This window comes from Tupaia chinensis, unplaced genomic scaffold (genome assembly GCF_000334495.1).
Source record: "Tupaia chinensis unplaced genomic scaffold, TupChi_1.0 Scaffold000612_1, whole genome shotgun sequence".
In the NCBI taxonomy this organism is placed as follows: domain Eukaryota; kingdom Metazoa; phylum Chordata; class Mammalia; order Scandentia; family Tupaiidae; genus Tupaia; species Tupaia belangeri.
In genome coordinates, this window is record NW_006160131.1 from 3628290 (window position 1) to 3642220 (window position 13931).

Consider the following 13931-nt stretch of genomic DNA (forward strand, 5'->3'; position numbering starts at 1 on the left):
AGCAGCTGGCCACATGCAGGGAGGCGTGCCACAGCTCCTTGCCCCCACCCCACCCCATGTTCTGAAGAGCCTCTTTCCCACCTCGGTGTTTCCACCATGCCCTCTTCCAGGTTCTTGCCTGGTTTAGAAAAACCAGCTTTGCGTGTGGTTGGTCTCATCATTCCACCACCATCTTCTTAAGGAGCAGGACTCCACTCTTCTTCGCCTACTCTCAGCTCTGGACTTCCTGCAAGTCAAACCCTTTCTATCCTCGGGCCTTCACCCTGCCCATGGCGGACAGGTGACCGGCATAGGACAACAACATACTCAACAACTTGTCAATCAGTCACGGGAGATACTATTTTCATTTTGATTCCTTTTCCAAACCCTCCTCGGCAGAATGAACGGCCCCACTGAACAGTTGCCACTCTCCTGAAAAGGCAGTCAGGGTGAGAAATGACAGTCCCCCTCTGTTACATACATTCAATGCTGATTATTATGATGTTAATTATTCATCTAGTCAGTCACAGAAGAAAGGCGAAACACAAACAGTGCAATTAAGAGATGCAATTAGTGTGGCCATGTAGGTCACCTCCTCTTCCTGCGCCTTGGTGAGCCGAGCCCTGCTGTCTGTCAGTGTCGCCACCGGCACACCGCAGCCATGGTTCCTGCACGCTACTCTCGCACTCCTCCGAGGTGTCCATTTTCAATTTTCCCCTCCAAACAACTCGTCAAAGAAATGGCAATTCAAACATCTGAGTGCCAATTTTACCTCTTCCGACAAAATACATAAAATGATGATAATATGCGGTATGAACCCTTTGACAGCAACTTGGCAGTGAGATGCACGAGAGCTAGTAAAACATCTTCATACCCTTTGACCTCCAGTTTATCCCCAAGAAATCATTCCTGAAAGGAAAAACTGCCACATACAGGTTCGTTATAGCGATATCTGTAATAGCCCCAAATTGGCAACCTAAAAATCAAATGACAGGGGAAAGGTGAATGCAAATACAGTACCTCAAAGCAGTGTAATATTATGCAGTCATTAAAAGTGACGGGAAGATTATGTGGCAACAGCAAAGTGCTTGTAATTGGATGTTCGGTTTGAAAAGGCAGGATACAAAATTGTCTTTCTACAAGTTCCCCTAAACCGCCCATGCCCTGTGTTAATTAAATCCTGACCAGCTGGTTTTCCCTTTCTCTCTTCCTGGTCCAGCTCAGTTCAGGCCTCATCGTGGCTAGCAGGCATTTGGTGGAAGTCCCTTGAACCAGCACACTCCCTAGATAATGTGTTTTGGAGGACAGGGACTCCATCGTATACCCTGTTGGCTGACACTTAACAAAGGCTGACATTCATTGAACTGAAGAATCGATGACAACAATTTCATCTATTGTTTATTGAGTACCTGCTATGTAGCAAGCATCGTGATTGGCATTTCTTCCATATTATTTTACATTATTTAATTCTGAAATAAACCCATGTAGTTGATATGACTCTTCCTTAGCACAGATGAAAACTGGAGCTCAGAGAAGTTGCCATATACCCAAGGCCAGTGAGGGGAGACAGGTTTTGAACCCAAGGCTGTCGGACTTCAGAGCCAGTGTTTTGTTCATTCACCATATATGGCATGTGTGTGCACCTGGGCTAATACAGGTATATGGAAAAATAAAAGTGGTTGGTTCATTTGGCTGATGAAGAGTAAGATGGTGGTTGATGTTTCCCCTGTCTTGTATAGACTGAGTTGGACCTCTGACTTCAGACGGCTCAATTTATGATTTTTTTTTTAACTTACCTTGGTGTGAAAGCAATGCATGTTCAGTAGAAGCTGTGCATGGAGTTCCCATATAACCGCTCTGACCTTCACCCGCAGTACAGTATTTAACGACGTGAGCTAGTCCACACTACATTAGGAAACAGGCCGGGGAGCAGGAAGTCCGACTGTCGGCCTCAGGTGGCATCTTGCTGACCCCCCGGCCTCGGCCCACTGTGCCGGAGAAGTGAACTGCTCAGCACCATGCCACGCAGCTCTGCCACTCGGCTTGCACTGCCCTTGGTGACAGCTGCACAGGGGTCGTCCTCAGTCCCATCTCATGGGAGGGGTGTACCGTGGGATTGCGGAGTGCACGGAAGCGCTCGTGTGCCGTGGCCACCACAGCCAAGACCAGTTAGGGTATAGAAGGTTGATGGTTTCGCTCTGGGAGTTGAGCTAGAATTCAGAGGATATTCATCAGACTGTTTAAAGCATATGTCTCATTACTGTACTGCTCTGCCTATGTGTTATGAATGAATGTTTTTAATAAATCCTATCATTGTCTTAGGACTAGTGCATAACTAAATTGCCTTTTTTTTTTTTTTTCAACTTACCTTGGTGTGGAAGCAATGCACATTCAGTAGAAGCTGTGCATGGAGTTCCCATATAACCGCTCTGTTCTTAGCAAGATGTCACCTGAGGCCGGCAGTCGGACTTCCTGCTCCCCGGCCTGTTTCCTAATGTAGTGTGGACTAGCTCACGTCGTTAAATACTGTACTGCGGGTGAAGGTCAGAGCGGTTATATGGGAACTCCATGCACAGCTTCTACTGAACATGCATTGCTTTCACACCAAGGTAAGTTAAAAATTGTTTGTGTTGAAAGCATGGCTTTAGTGACTCCACATATTTTAAATATAACCCAATTAAAAAAAATTTTTTTTGGCAAGTCTTCAAAAAACTCAAAAAAAAATCTAAAGTGACTAAAGCCCCTTTTACTCCCTGAGACATTCAGGCCCCCAGTGTCTGAGCTTGTATGGGACAGAGACAAACTCATGTCTCACCTCATCTGGGAGTATTCAGGGTACTTGGGGGTGAAAGCCATTCCTTGTATTGAAAATAAAATAAACTAGCTAGGGAAGAGTGGAAAATAAGATGAAAGGAGACAAAATGTAGATTTTTAAAAGGGCAGTGGAGAACTTCCATTTAAAAATGGAAATCACCCCCATTCATTTATATACTTCTTTAAGCCCCACAAAATGACAATGGAATTAAAAGGTGGAAGTTTATAAAAATAAAGAGAATAGGAGCTTAGATATATCAGTTAAACGTTTGCACAAGAAAAGCAGATAGATGAGTAGTTAACTACTCTTTCCAAATGGAGAAGGCTTTAACCGGAGCCTGTAAGAGAGAAGCCAGAAGACCTAGAGCATTTCAGAAATTGGAGATACACGGGAGCTCTGAGGTGCGGTGAGGAGCAGAGCTGAGAGCAGTAGGAATGGTTGAAAAAGCAGGAGCACCACCCCCACCACCACCACTATCATACTATCATCACCAACCATCCCCACCACCACCATCTCCACCATGACCATCAACGCCATTGCTACTGCCATCACCATCACCACCTCCACTACCACCACCACTCCTTCCCCCAACCACCGAATTCAGACAGAGGCCCCTCCTCTATCACAAATAAAATATGGAATGCTTTTCTTTCTGGAGGAGAAGATGAACCAGAGAGACACTAGGTATCGCTCAGGATAGGGCCAAAAGTCTTTGTCTCATAGGGGAATTTAATGAGTTTTATATTTACCCATGAGAACCACACTGACAGCCAGGGAAATGGCCCCCAGGCAGGAAACAGGAGACCTCCTTTCTGAGCAGACTAAGAATAAAATCAATTCACTGCTCTTTCACTCAGTAGTGAAGTTCACCGCTCAGCAAGCCCCATTCACCAGCTTCCAGACTGGCTTTTCAGCTCTTAAATATGAACACCAACCAAAGCCAGCAGACAACTGGACAAAACACTGGGGACAGAGCAGAGAAAAGGAACCCAAAGGTGACAGAGACAATGCTGAGCAGAAAACACTGCCAAGGAACAATAAGAACCACAGAAATATTCTCAGAAAGAGAAGAGTGGCTATTACACACCTAAGGTAAGAATAAAAGACGATTGGAGCCCCAGGTGGTGTAGTGGTAAAGGCCCTGGACTCCCACATGTATGACTGTAGTTTGAGTCCTGGATCTGGCAGATTAAGACACATTGGGCACATGGGTGTGCATGCCCAGAATCTCAGGAGGAGAATGGAAGAAAAGGGATTGCATCATGGCCATGCCCCCTGGTGATTTCTACATACTTTCTCTCTCACTATCTCTGTCTATCTGTCTCTCCAGGGAGTGCGCATGCCCTATGGCAACAACCTTAAAAAGAAAAAAAGAGGCTATGAAAATGAAAGGTTGGGGCCAGCAGGTGATGTGGTAGTTAAAGTGCTGGACTCTCACATGGCCGACTGAGGTTTGGGACCCAGATCCGGTGTCTTGGGAATCACGCTGGGTGCATGTGCATGCGTGTCCAAAATCCTGAGACAAGAATGGAGAAGGGATTGCAGCATGGCCATCCCCCCAGGGGCTGATCTCTCACTTTCCCTCTCTCTCTCTCTTTTTTTCTTGGAGAGGTTTTTTTCTATAGGGTGTGTGCACTCACCAGAAAGACAGGGAGAGATAGTGAGAAGTCACCTCCCAGGGGGGATGGCCACACTGCAGTCCCTTCTCCTCCATTCTCCTCTTGGGATCTTGGGCATGCACACATGTCCAGCATGAGTTTAAGCCACCAGGTCCAGGACTGAAACCGCAGTCAACTACATGGGAGTCCAGCGACATAGCCATTATACCAACTGCTGGTCCCTCTCTCTTTTTCTGTCTCCCTCTGGTGAGTACCTGGACCCTATAGCAAAAACCTTAATAAATAATAATCATAAATGATATTAAAAATCAAAAAGTAAAAGGTCAGAGAGTAAGAGCACTTATGAAAAGAGAGAGTGAAACAGGAATTCTAAAGATCTTTGCCCCTGAGAGTGAAGAGAGGGTAGCAAAATGAAAATTCAGATTCGGGCAGCAGAAAACTGAGTCCTTGTCAATCTGGCAAAGACACATTTGAAAACAAGTTATGCCCTAATATGTGCTGTACATTTACTCTCCACAAAGAGTCCTGCTAGAACAGTATCCTCACTTTATCCTAGGCATTATTCACTTTATGCATAGACTCTCTAAAAGGTACGGTTTTAGTCTAAGCCATGGAGACAAGTCAGCTTTGTGAAATGGCCACATTTCAGTGGTTCGGCCTAACGTATGGCCCAAGTAGCACTGCAACTTTCTTGGCCAAAATACCAAGTGTTAAAAGATAAGTCATGTCCAGGGGCTTGGACATGCTGTTTTCACATTATCCTTGACTCTAAAGGAGAGCACGTGTGGTTTTAGAGCAGTTTGTGGAGCCCCCTTTCCTGGTGTGCTGTGGCCACTTTGCAGTAAAACCATAGCATTAGTGGAATGAGAGAGCATGCGTGTTCTAGATGGAGAAATAGGATTATTGTACCATCCAAAGTTGCAAAGAGCCAGAGCATTGCGTTTTGGCAGGAGTGTGAGTTGCTGGGTCTTTTGTAGTCTGACTCTATGTAGAGGTAGCCCTTAACGGACAGCGGAACTCCCCAGTTCCAGGCACCAAAGGACTTCACTTTCTTAGGACTACCTTGTAAATTTTCTCCCGCTCTCTTGGAAGAAACCTCTGAAGGGTGGAAACAGACATACCTTCATTGGTCACTCACCTTAAAGAGTAAGTCCTCCCTAGACACTTACATGACCAAGAATATCCTCAGCTCCATAATTAAAATTTCCAGCCTGGGTAATTGAAGAAACTCCAAAGTTTATTTAAAGTGAAGGCATGTCCCTTCCCCACAGTTGGGACTGGCTGGGGGCTGGGGTATAAAAGGAGGGTCCTCTTTCTCTTTTGCTTTCTAGGACTCCCCTGGCTCCTTTGGGTAATATGGAGAGAGCCAACCTCCCTGGTAACCATGGATCCAGGCAGAGGTTTAAACCTGACCCTGTCTCCTTGGTGCTCCGTGGGTTCTTGGAAATCTTTGTCACTGGGGGTCTCCTAGCTGTGATTTCTGTAGGGGGCACTTGTGTCTGCGGCTGACTTGTGTACCAGTCCCACCTCCGCCTTCCTCTGTAGACTCCTCTTTGGGATCACTGCCCTGGGTAGTGTGGGCAGCCTCCAGCCAGATGTGCCCTCTGCTTGCTCCGTAGACCAAAGAAAATGGTCACGCATCCTCCGCCCAGTCACCGCCGAGTGTTAGTCATTCTCTCTGGCTGCCCGCCTCTCCTGCCCGGCTGAACAGGTGTCTGGCCCAGCTTCTTGCCCACAGACCTCTTGGACAGGGGTGATAACCAGGCCTATGTCTCCCCCCAGACTCCAGAAACACAGGCCAGGCTCTCCAAGTGTCCTCTGACGATCTCCAGCCACAGCTGAAGGCGAGAAGAAAGTGCGCCCAGCAGTCTTGAGGGGGCCACTAGAGAAATGCTGCAGCGTTTCAACACCTTTGTCCAAGGAGATCTTCCATCTCCGTCCGTTCGGCCTCAACTCTTTTGTATCCTAAGAGGGCACTGCTCAGGGTTGGAAAAGTGGATTTTGTCCCCCACCTCGGTAACTCCCACAGAGATGGGGTCGCCCCTTTTTAGGACAGGGCAGAGAAAATGCTGCCTACTGCTTAATCTCAGCTCCTCGGGAATCTGCAAAATGACCGTGGGCAGGTCGCACAGCGGTCTGTCGGTGCGCGGACTCAATGTGTGTGACAGGAGAGAGAACGTGTCTATGCGGTCTGCACCTATTCAAGCCTGCGGGGAGTACGAGGGACTGGGACGTGTGTATAGAGATGCACACCTGCCCGTGTGGTGTGCGCACATGACCGCTGCAGGTGCACATGTGTGTGTGCATGAACGTGTGCGCATGCGTGTGGGCCTGTCCTTGTGCTGTGTGTGAACGTACAGGGCCCCTCTGCAAATCCCAAGCCATTGGTTTCCCCGGGGCTGCCCTTGCTCTGATATACAAGCCCCTGGGCTACCTTGCAGGCCTCTCCAGTCAGTCTGAACAGAAGGCACCTGAGGCAGAGCTTGGGCCCTCAGCACCGGGGAGTGAGAGGTACCCGCTCTCTGGGGTATGGGTGAAGTGGCAGAAGGGAGGAAAAGGGATTCCAGCCGCCCTTAAGCTGGGCAAGGCATTCACCTTCCCCCCTCCCCACCGAGTAGCAAGGAACACAGACTTGATTTTGCCTTAAAGTAAAAAGTGTCTCTTGTTTTGCCTCTGAACTGAATGCAAGGGGAAGAGGGAGAGAGAGTCCTGCCCAGCTGACCCCATTTGTGACCCCAGGTTGTTTGCCCCACATCTTTGCAAGGAGCCACATGAGCAGCCTACGTGGGCCTGAGCACCTGCCACATGACAGGCCCTTCTCATGTGTGGCGTGACGGAGCAGTCTGAGCGCTCGTGTGTGTGCACGTGTGCATTCAGGTCGGGGGAATCGAGTGTGTGAATGAATGTTACTGGAATGTCTTTCTGGAGTGCCAGGGCCTGTTTCCATGGCAACGCACAGAGAAAGCCCAGGCATCAGCGAAGTGCTGCCAGGTGCCAGGGCCAGGGCCAGCTCGCTGCAGCACAGGAAGGAAAACCCCACTCACACGGGGAGCCTGGGAGGCTCGTTCTCTGTCATAAAGACTTTGCCGTTCATTCCTCTCTGTGTGACCAGCGAGCTCGGCCTCCTGGGGATAAGCATTTGTATCTTGGCCTTTTTGTTAAAGATTCTGGAGCCCACCCCAGCGCCCTGGACAAACAGCATCCCTGTTAGCAAAGGCGCCAGCTGGAGGGACAGCTCTGGAGATGGCTGCAGAAATGGAGAGAAGCCCAGCTCTCCAGGGTGGGCCAGGCCCTCAGGTTACCCAGGAAACCTGCCGAGAGGCTGCTGCACCAGCGATGCCCTTGCCTCTGGGGAAGGCGCAGCCCAGCGAGGCTCAGCCGGGCACGGGCTCAGGAATCCCTGTGGGCCGTGGCCTCTGTGAGACAGGCACAGACAGCCCAGACATGCAAAGGGGCACTGGAGCCTGCTGTGGACAGCTACACACCCGCCGACAGGGAAACCGAGCCAAGGTGGGGGAGTTCTGGGACGGGCTTCTGCATCCATTTATTAACCCACTGGCTCGCTGGACACACCTCCACTGCACACCCACCATGTGCTTGACGCTGGGCTCTTAAACAGTAGCTCATGATTCAGGCAAAATCCTTGCCCCCATAGAGCTGACATTCCAGGGGGCAATTGACAATGGAGAAGATCAGCAAGTGGGGGGTGTAGTGTGTGACACAGAGACAGACAACCACAGAGGGGGTGCAGGATCGGGAGGGACATTACTCCTTATGAAAGAGACAGTGAGGCCACTCTAATAAGACCTTCTAAAAGATATCTGGGAAGGTGGAGAGGAAAGTCACATCGGCAGAATGAGGGTTCCAGAAGAGGGGGTGCAAAGGTCCTGGGGCAGGAGCCTGCTAAGCATATTCACAGAACTGCAGGAAGACCAGAGAGGCTGAGCAGGGTGGGCGAGTGGGAGGGTGGTAGGACCTACAGTCACACCGCCAAACCGTGTGGGCCCTGTGGGCGTGTAAGGACTTCGCTCTCGCCCCGAGTGAAAGAAGAGGACACTGGGGGCTTTGATTAGAGAAAGGACGTAATCTTACTTGCGCTTTTAAATAATTTCTCTTGTTGCTATTCGAAGACTGAGTTGTTGAGGGAGGTTCGAGATGGAATGAGGGGAGATCTAAGATCCCAGCCAGTGGCGACCACTGTTCTACTCTGTCTCTATGAGTGTGACAGGACACCGCACTTAAATGTAATTAGACAATGATTGCCCTTTGGTGCCGCCTTTCACTTAGCACGACGCCTTCAAGGCTCATACATGTAGCGTCGGTCAGAATTTCCTTCCTTTTTAGGGCTGAATGCTATTCCATGGCAGGTCCACACCACATTTCACTGTGTCATTCACCCACCGATGGACACTTGGGCGGCCTGTCTCTTGGCTGTTGTGGATAGCACTACCAGGAACCCGGCGTGCCAATAGCTCCTCTGCTTCCAGTTCCCTGGGGAATACACTGTCCATAGCACGGTGATGGCCGAGGGGGCGGCCGTCTCACCTAAACGGAACACATCTGGCAGAGAACACAGGCACCACTGCCAACTGCAGTTGTTCTGAGCACCACACGTGGAGACCAGGGTGTTAAGGGAGGTGGGAGTCAGCTCTGTGACCTGAAAGAGGGAGGAACAGTAAAGAATAACCAGTCCTGCCCGAAGGTGCTCACAGAGTATTAACAGAAACCAGTCTTATTAATCAAAGGTACTTAAACGGATGGTGTTAATATGTTCAGAGAAGATGGAATAAACGCCTTAGAACTATAATGGCGAAATGATGATAATGACAACTGGTTTTTTTTGTTTTGTTTTGTTTTGAGAGATTTTCACTGTAGGACACGTGCGCTCGCCAGACAGACAGAGACATAGAGACAGAAAGCGAGAAATCACCCCCCAGGGGAGATGGTCACACCGCAATCCCTTCTCCTCCATTCTCCTCTCGGGATCCTGGGCATGCACGCACACGCGCCCGGCGTGAGTTTTAAGCCACCGGGTCCGGGACACGAACCGCGGTCGACTACGTGGGAGTCCAGCGACATAGCCATTACGCTAACTGCTGGTTCCCAATGACGACTGTTTTTGATTGCATGTTTACCCTGAGCCAGACACTGTCTTATTCTCCTTTTCCAGATGAGGACACTGAGGCTGAGGGGTGAGCTCCTTCGCCCAAGGTGTGTAGCTGGCAAGAGTTTGGGGTTAAGCCAGCTCTGCCTGTCTCTCAGGCTGAAACTTTTGTAAGGCACTGCCCCACCCGCCCTTGACCCTGCCCTCAGATTCCTGCACCTTCCTGGTCAGCTGAATGAATCAGGCCAAGGGCCAAGGGGTGGCCTGGGCCACACCCCATCCCCACAGTGCAGACCTGTGTCACTGACACAGGCACCAGCGGATTTCAACACTCTGCTTTCCTCATCTTCCTTTCCCAGCACGTGAGCTCTGGGCCAGGGAGCAGGCTGAGATGGCGGCCGACCTCGCCTCCAGCCTGGACTGTCACCGTCGCCTCCCCTCGGCTCCCTGGGCACCCTGTCTCCCCGGCAGTATGGTCCCACACAGCAGCCGGAGCCAGCTTTGACAAGTGTCAGTCCGATGGCTGTGCCCACAGCTACAATCACTGTAGTTCCCACTCTCCTAGAGTCAAAGTCAGGCTCTCCGCCCTGGACACCCGGGTCCCGCCCACCGCGCTCCCACCTGGCCTCCGTCCGCCAATGTCCTTCCTGTGAAGGCTGACCTCCGCGCCACTGTCTGGAGGTGCCACATCTCATTTATTCCCTTTCCCGTCTATGCACATCTGGGTTCTCACTTCCGGCTGCCGCGAACAGGGCTGCCATGGCCGTGCCCGAGCAGGCATCTGCTCTGAGCCCTGCTTTCCATCCTGGGGATGACACAGCCTCTCGTGCTGTCTCTGTGACACGGCATTACCTCAGATCGCTTGGCGTGTTCCTGTTTGCTCACGTGTTTTCCGTCTCTCTCCTGTGACCTCCTGGGACACGGGAACCTTGCCTGTTTAGTACACGATGGCTATTACCATCACAGTCGGGTTCCTCGGAGGAGCTCGCTGAACGGGAACGAGTGAATGAATGAATGATACTGCACACGGGCCAGCCTGTGGGCACAAGTCATCTCTACTTCTAAATGACCTGTCTGAAACACCGAGATGAACATGGGCATTCCCTCACATTGCTTAAATGCTCTTTATCGGATTTAATAATAAGCTTCACAAAGGTAATGTGGGCACCAGAGGCTGTGGACATGGAAGGTCGACCATGCGGCCAGAACTTGGAGAGCAGGGTAGAGTGAAGGAGAAAGCAGAAGAGTCCCGCCAATCTGGCAGGCCTTACATCAGATGAAGGGAAGGCTGCCTCCCCTGAAGTACTAGTCCCATTTCTAGCCCTTTCCTTTGCCTGGCCCTGAGCTCCTGGGACTGCTATGAGGAGGAAAAGCATTTCAGGAGAGAAAGCAGCCTCACACCTTGGTGAGACACACAATATCTCTGTGTAGCGAGTTCAGGAAGAGAGGCCTGTGCTGGCTGCTTTGCTCTCCTGGGCCAGCACTGATGGTGTGACCTGGCCTCTCTGCTATCCTGCCAAGGGCCAATCTCCTGTCTACCCTGTGCCTGCCCCCTTGCAGGTGTACGTGTGTGTGTGCCCATGTGTGTGTGTGCACGCACATTAAGAGAGTGTGTCTCTGTATAAATGTATACGTGAGTATGTGCCTATGGATATGGTATGAAAGTGTGTGTGTCCACTTCACTGCATGCTCTCTGGACTTTGACCTGGAGGAGAATGGAGGAAAGGGATTGTGGTATAACCATCCCCCCTGGGCGGGGGGTGATTTCTTGCCTTCTGTCTTTCTGTCTCTCTGGTGGGCACACATATGCACCTTGTAGCTAAAAATATCTCTCTTAAAAAAAAATTTAAAAAGAAGAAGAAAGAAACACTCTGTAGCAAAGTGTCAGAGGCTTATTGCTTCTACTCTCACTCTTCCTTCCTGGAGTGCAAACAGGTACCTAGAAAGTGCTCGGTGACAGGCTGCCTCCCTGGCTCCTGTATTTTAAAGGCCTGACCTTGGGATGAGTACGCTGTAGGGAAGAGGTAGTGAGCCAAGTGCCTGCAGGTGCAACGAGACAGAGACGGAGGCTGACAGTGTCCACTGCAGGGGGCTGAGTGGCTCATCTAACTCTGGAAGGCCAGGCTCTGACCCAGCACTACAGACAGGCCTCTCTACAGGAGCCCATGCAGGAGGGACGGGAGAGCAACAGCAGGAAGCATGGCTCCAGCAAGGCTTCCAGACAGCCAAGACTGGAGACCATTTCAGATGGGAGCCTCCCAGAGAGTGTGCTGCCCTGGTGAAGAGGGCTCCCTCGTACCCCATGAACCGCTGAGAGAATTTCCAGCCACCTCGGCAAGACTGTGGACTCAGGGTCGGATGTAATTAGACTTTAAGGAAGTAAACTTAAGTAACATTTCTTACACAGTCAAGGCTATGGAGTAGCATTCAGACCTTCAGACACGTATTAGCAGGACATTGTCATCACACTGGGGACTGTTTGATTGCGAGGAACAGCCTCTAACTCAGAAAAGTTCCCATGAGAGGGAACTGGCCCTCAGGATGCAAAGCCAACCCACAGACTCAGGCTGCAGACAAAGCACTGCGCTGCAGGGGAGACAGGCCACTCACTGTCTCTGTGGGGCTCCAGGGTCCCTGCCCCACTTCTCTCTGATCGCAGGCTCCATTCCCCTCTCTGCAGGTCTCCCTTCCTGCTTCTCCCCCAAGCCCCCAGCAGAGATTCTAGTGAGCAGCGCGCAGTTCCATCCAGCCCTCCACCACCTCCCAGGAGGCAGGAGTGCAGCGATACGACGTCACATCCAGTCTAGGGGCTATTGTTACTGCAGGTGCCGATGGGGTCACATTGTAGCCAAACTGCAGCCGTGGGGACAATTTACACATCCGCACCCCTCCTTTCCCCACCCTTCTGTCTTTCTGTCTCTCTGGTGGGCACACATATGCACCTTGTAGCTAAAAATATCTCTCTTAAAAAAAAATTTAAAAAGAAGAAGAAAGAAACACTCTGTAGCAAAGTGTCAGAGGCTTATTGCTTCTACTCTCACTCTTCCTTCCTGGAGTGCAAACAGGTACCTAGAAAGTGCTCGGTGACAGGCTGCCTCCCTGGCTCCTGTATTTTAAAGGCCTGACCTTGGGATGAGTACGCTGTAGGGAAGAGGTAGTGAGCCAAGTGCCTGCAGGTGCAACGAGACAGAGACGGAGGCTGACAGTGTCCACTGCAGGGGGCTGAGTGGCTCATCTAACTCTGGAAGGCCAGGCTCTGACCCAGCACTACAGACAGGCCTCTCTACAGGAGCCCATGCAGGAGGGACGGGAGAGCAACAGCAGGAAGCATGGCTCCAGCAAGGCTTCCAGACAGCCAAGACTGGAGACCATTTCAGATGGGAGCCTCCCAGAGAGTGTGCTGCCCTGGTGAAGAGGGCTCCCTCGTACCCCATGAACCGCTGAGAGAATTTCCAGCCACCTCGGCAAGACTGTGGACTCAGGGTCGGATGTAATTAGACTTTAAGGAAGTAAACTTAAGTAACATTTCTTACACAGTCAAGGCTATGGAGTAGCATTCAGACCTTCAGACACGTATTAGCAGGACATTGTCATCACACTGGGGACTGTTTGATTGCGAGGAACAGCCTCTAACTCAGAAAAGTTCCCATGAGAGGGAACTGGCCCTCAGGATGCAAAGCCAACCCACAGACTCAGGCTGCAGACAAAGCACTGCGCTGCAGGGGAGACAGGCCACTCACTGTCTCTGTGGGGCTCCAGGGTCCCTGCCCCACTTCTCTCTGATCGCAGGCTCCATTCCCCTCTCTGCAGGTCTCCCTTCCTGCTTCTCCCCCAAGCCCCCAGCAGAGATTCTAGTGAGCAGCGCGCAGTTCCATCCAGCCCTCCACCACCTCCCAGGAGGCAGGAGTGCAGCGATACGACGTCACATCCAGTCTAGGGGCTATTGTTACTGCAGGTGCCGATGGGGTCACATTGTAGCCAAACTGCAGCCGTGGGGACAATTTACACATCCGCACCCCTCCTTTCCCCACTCAATCTATCCTGAGTGTCCGTGTTCTCCATAAGAGGCACACCCTGAAGACCTCGAGCGACAGACTAACGGCAGATGTAAGCTCTTGCAGTATCAGGGGAAAGCCCCTGTTGGCTCTACTTTTTAAATTCTTCATTGGTCATGGGACCAGCAGTTAGCGTAATGGCTATGTTGCTGACTCCCATGTAGCCGACTGCAGTTCAAGTCCCAGACCCAGTGGCTTAAACTCACACCAGGCGAGTGTGCATGTGTGCCCAAGATCCTGAGAGGAGAATGAAGAAGGGATTGTGGGGTGGCCACCCCTCTGGGGGGTGATTTTTTGCTTTCTATCTCTCTGTCTTTCTGGTGAGCGCACACACCCTATAGCAAAAGCTTCTCAAAAAA

At 51.0% G+C, this 13931-nt stretch overlaps 1 long non-coding RNA gene across 5 annotated transcripts in view; it reads left to right on the top strand.

The window, feature by feature from the left end:
- LOC102493597 (uncharacterized) overlaps positions 1 to 13931 on the top strand; it is an 83568-nt gene that overhangs the window by 64786 nt on the left and 4851 nt on the right. The window contains exons 4-5 of one of the 5 annotated variants that reach the window (XR_003551128.1): positions 3655 to 3886; positions 6033 to 9185. The exons of 2 other annotated variants lie outside the window; for them this stretch is intronic. This is a non-coding gene — a long non-coding RNA (uncharacterized LOC102493597). Of the gene's footprint in view, positions 1 to 3651; positions 3887 to 6032; positions 9186 to 13931 lie in introns of those variants that run through there. 2 more of the 5 variants (XR_336056.3, XR_336057.3) reach the window with 2 other exon arrangements.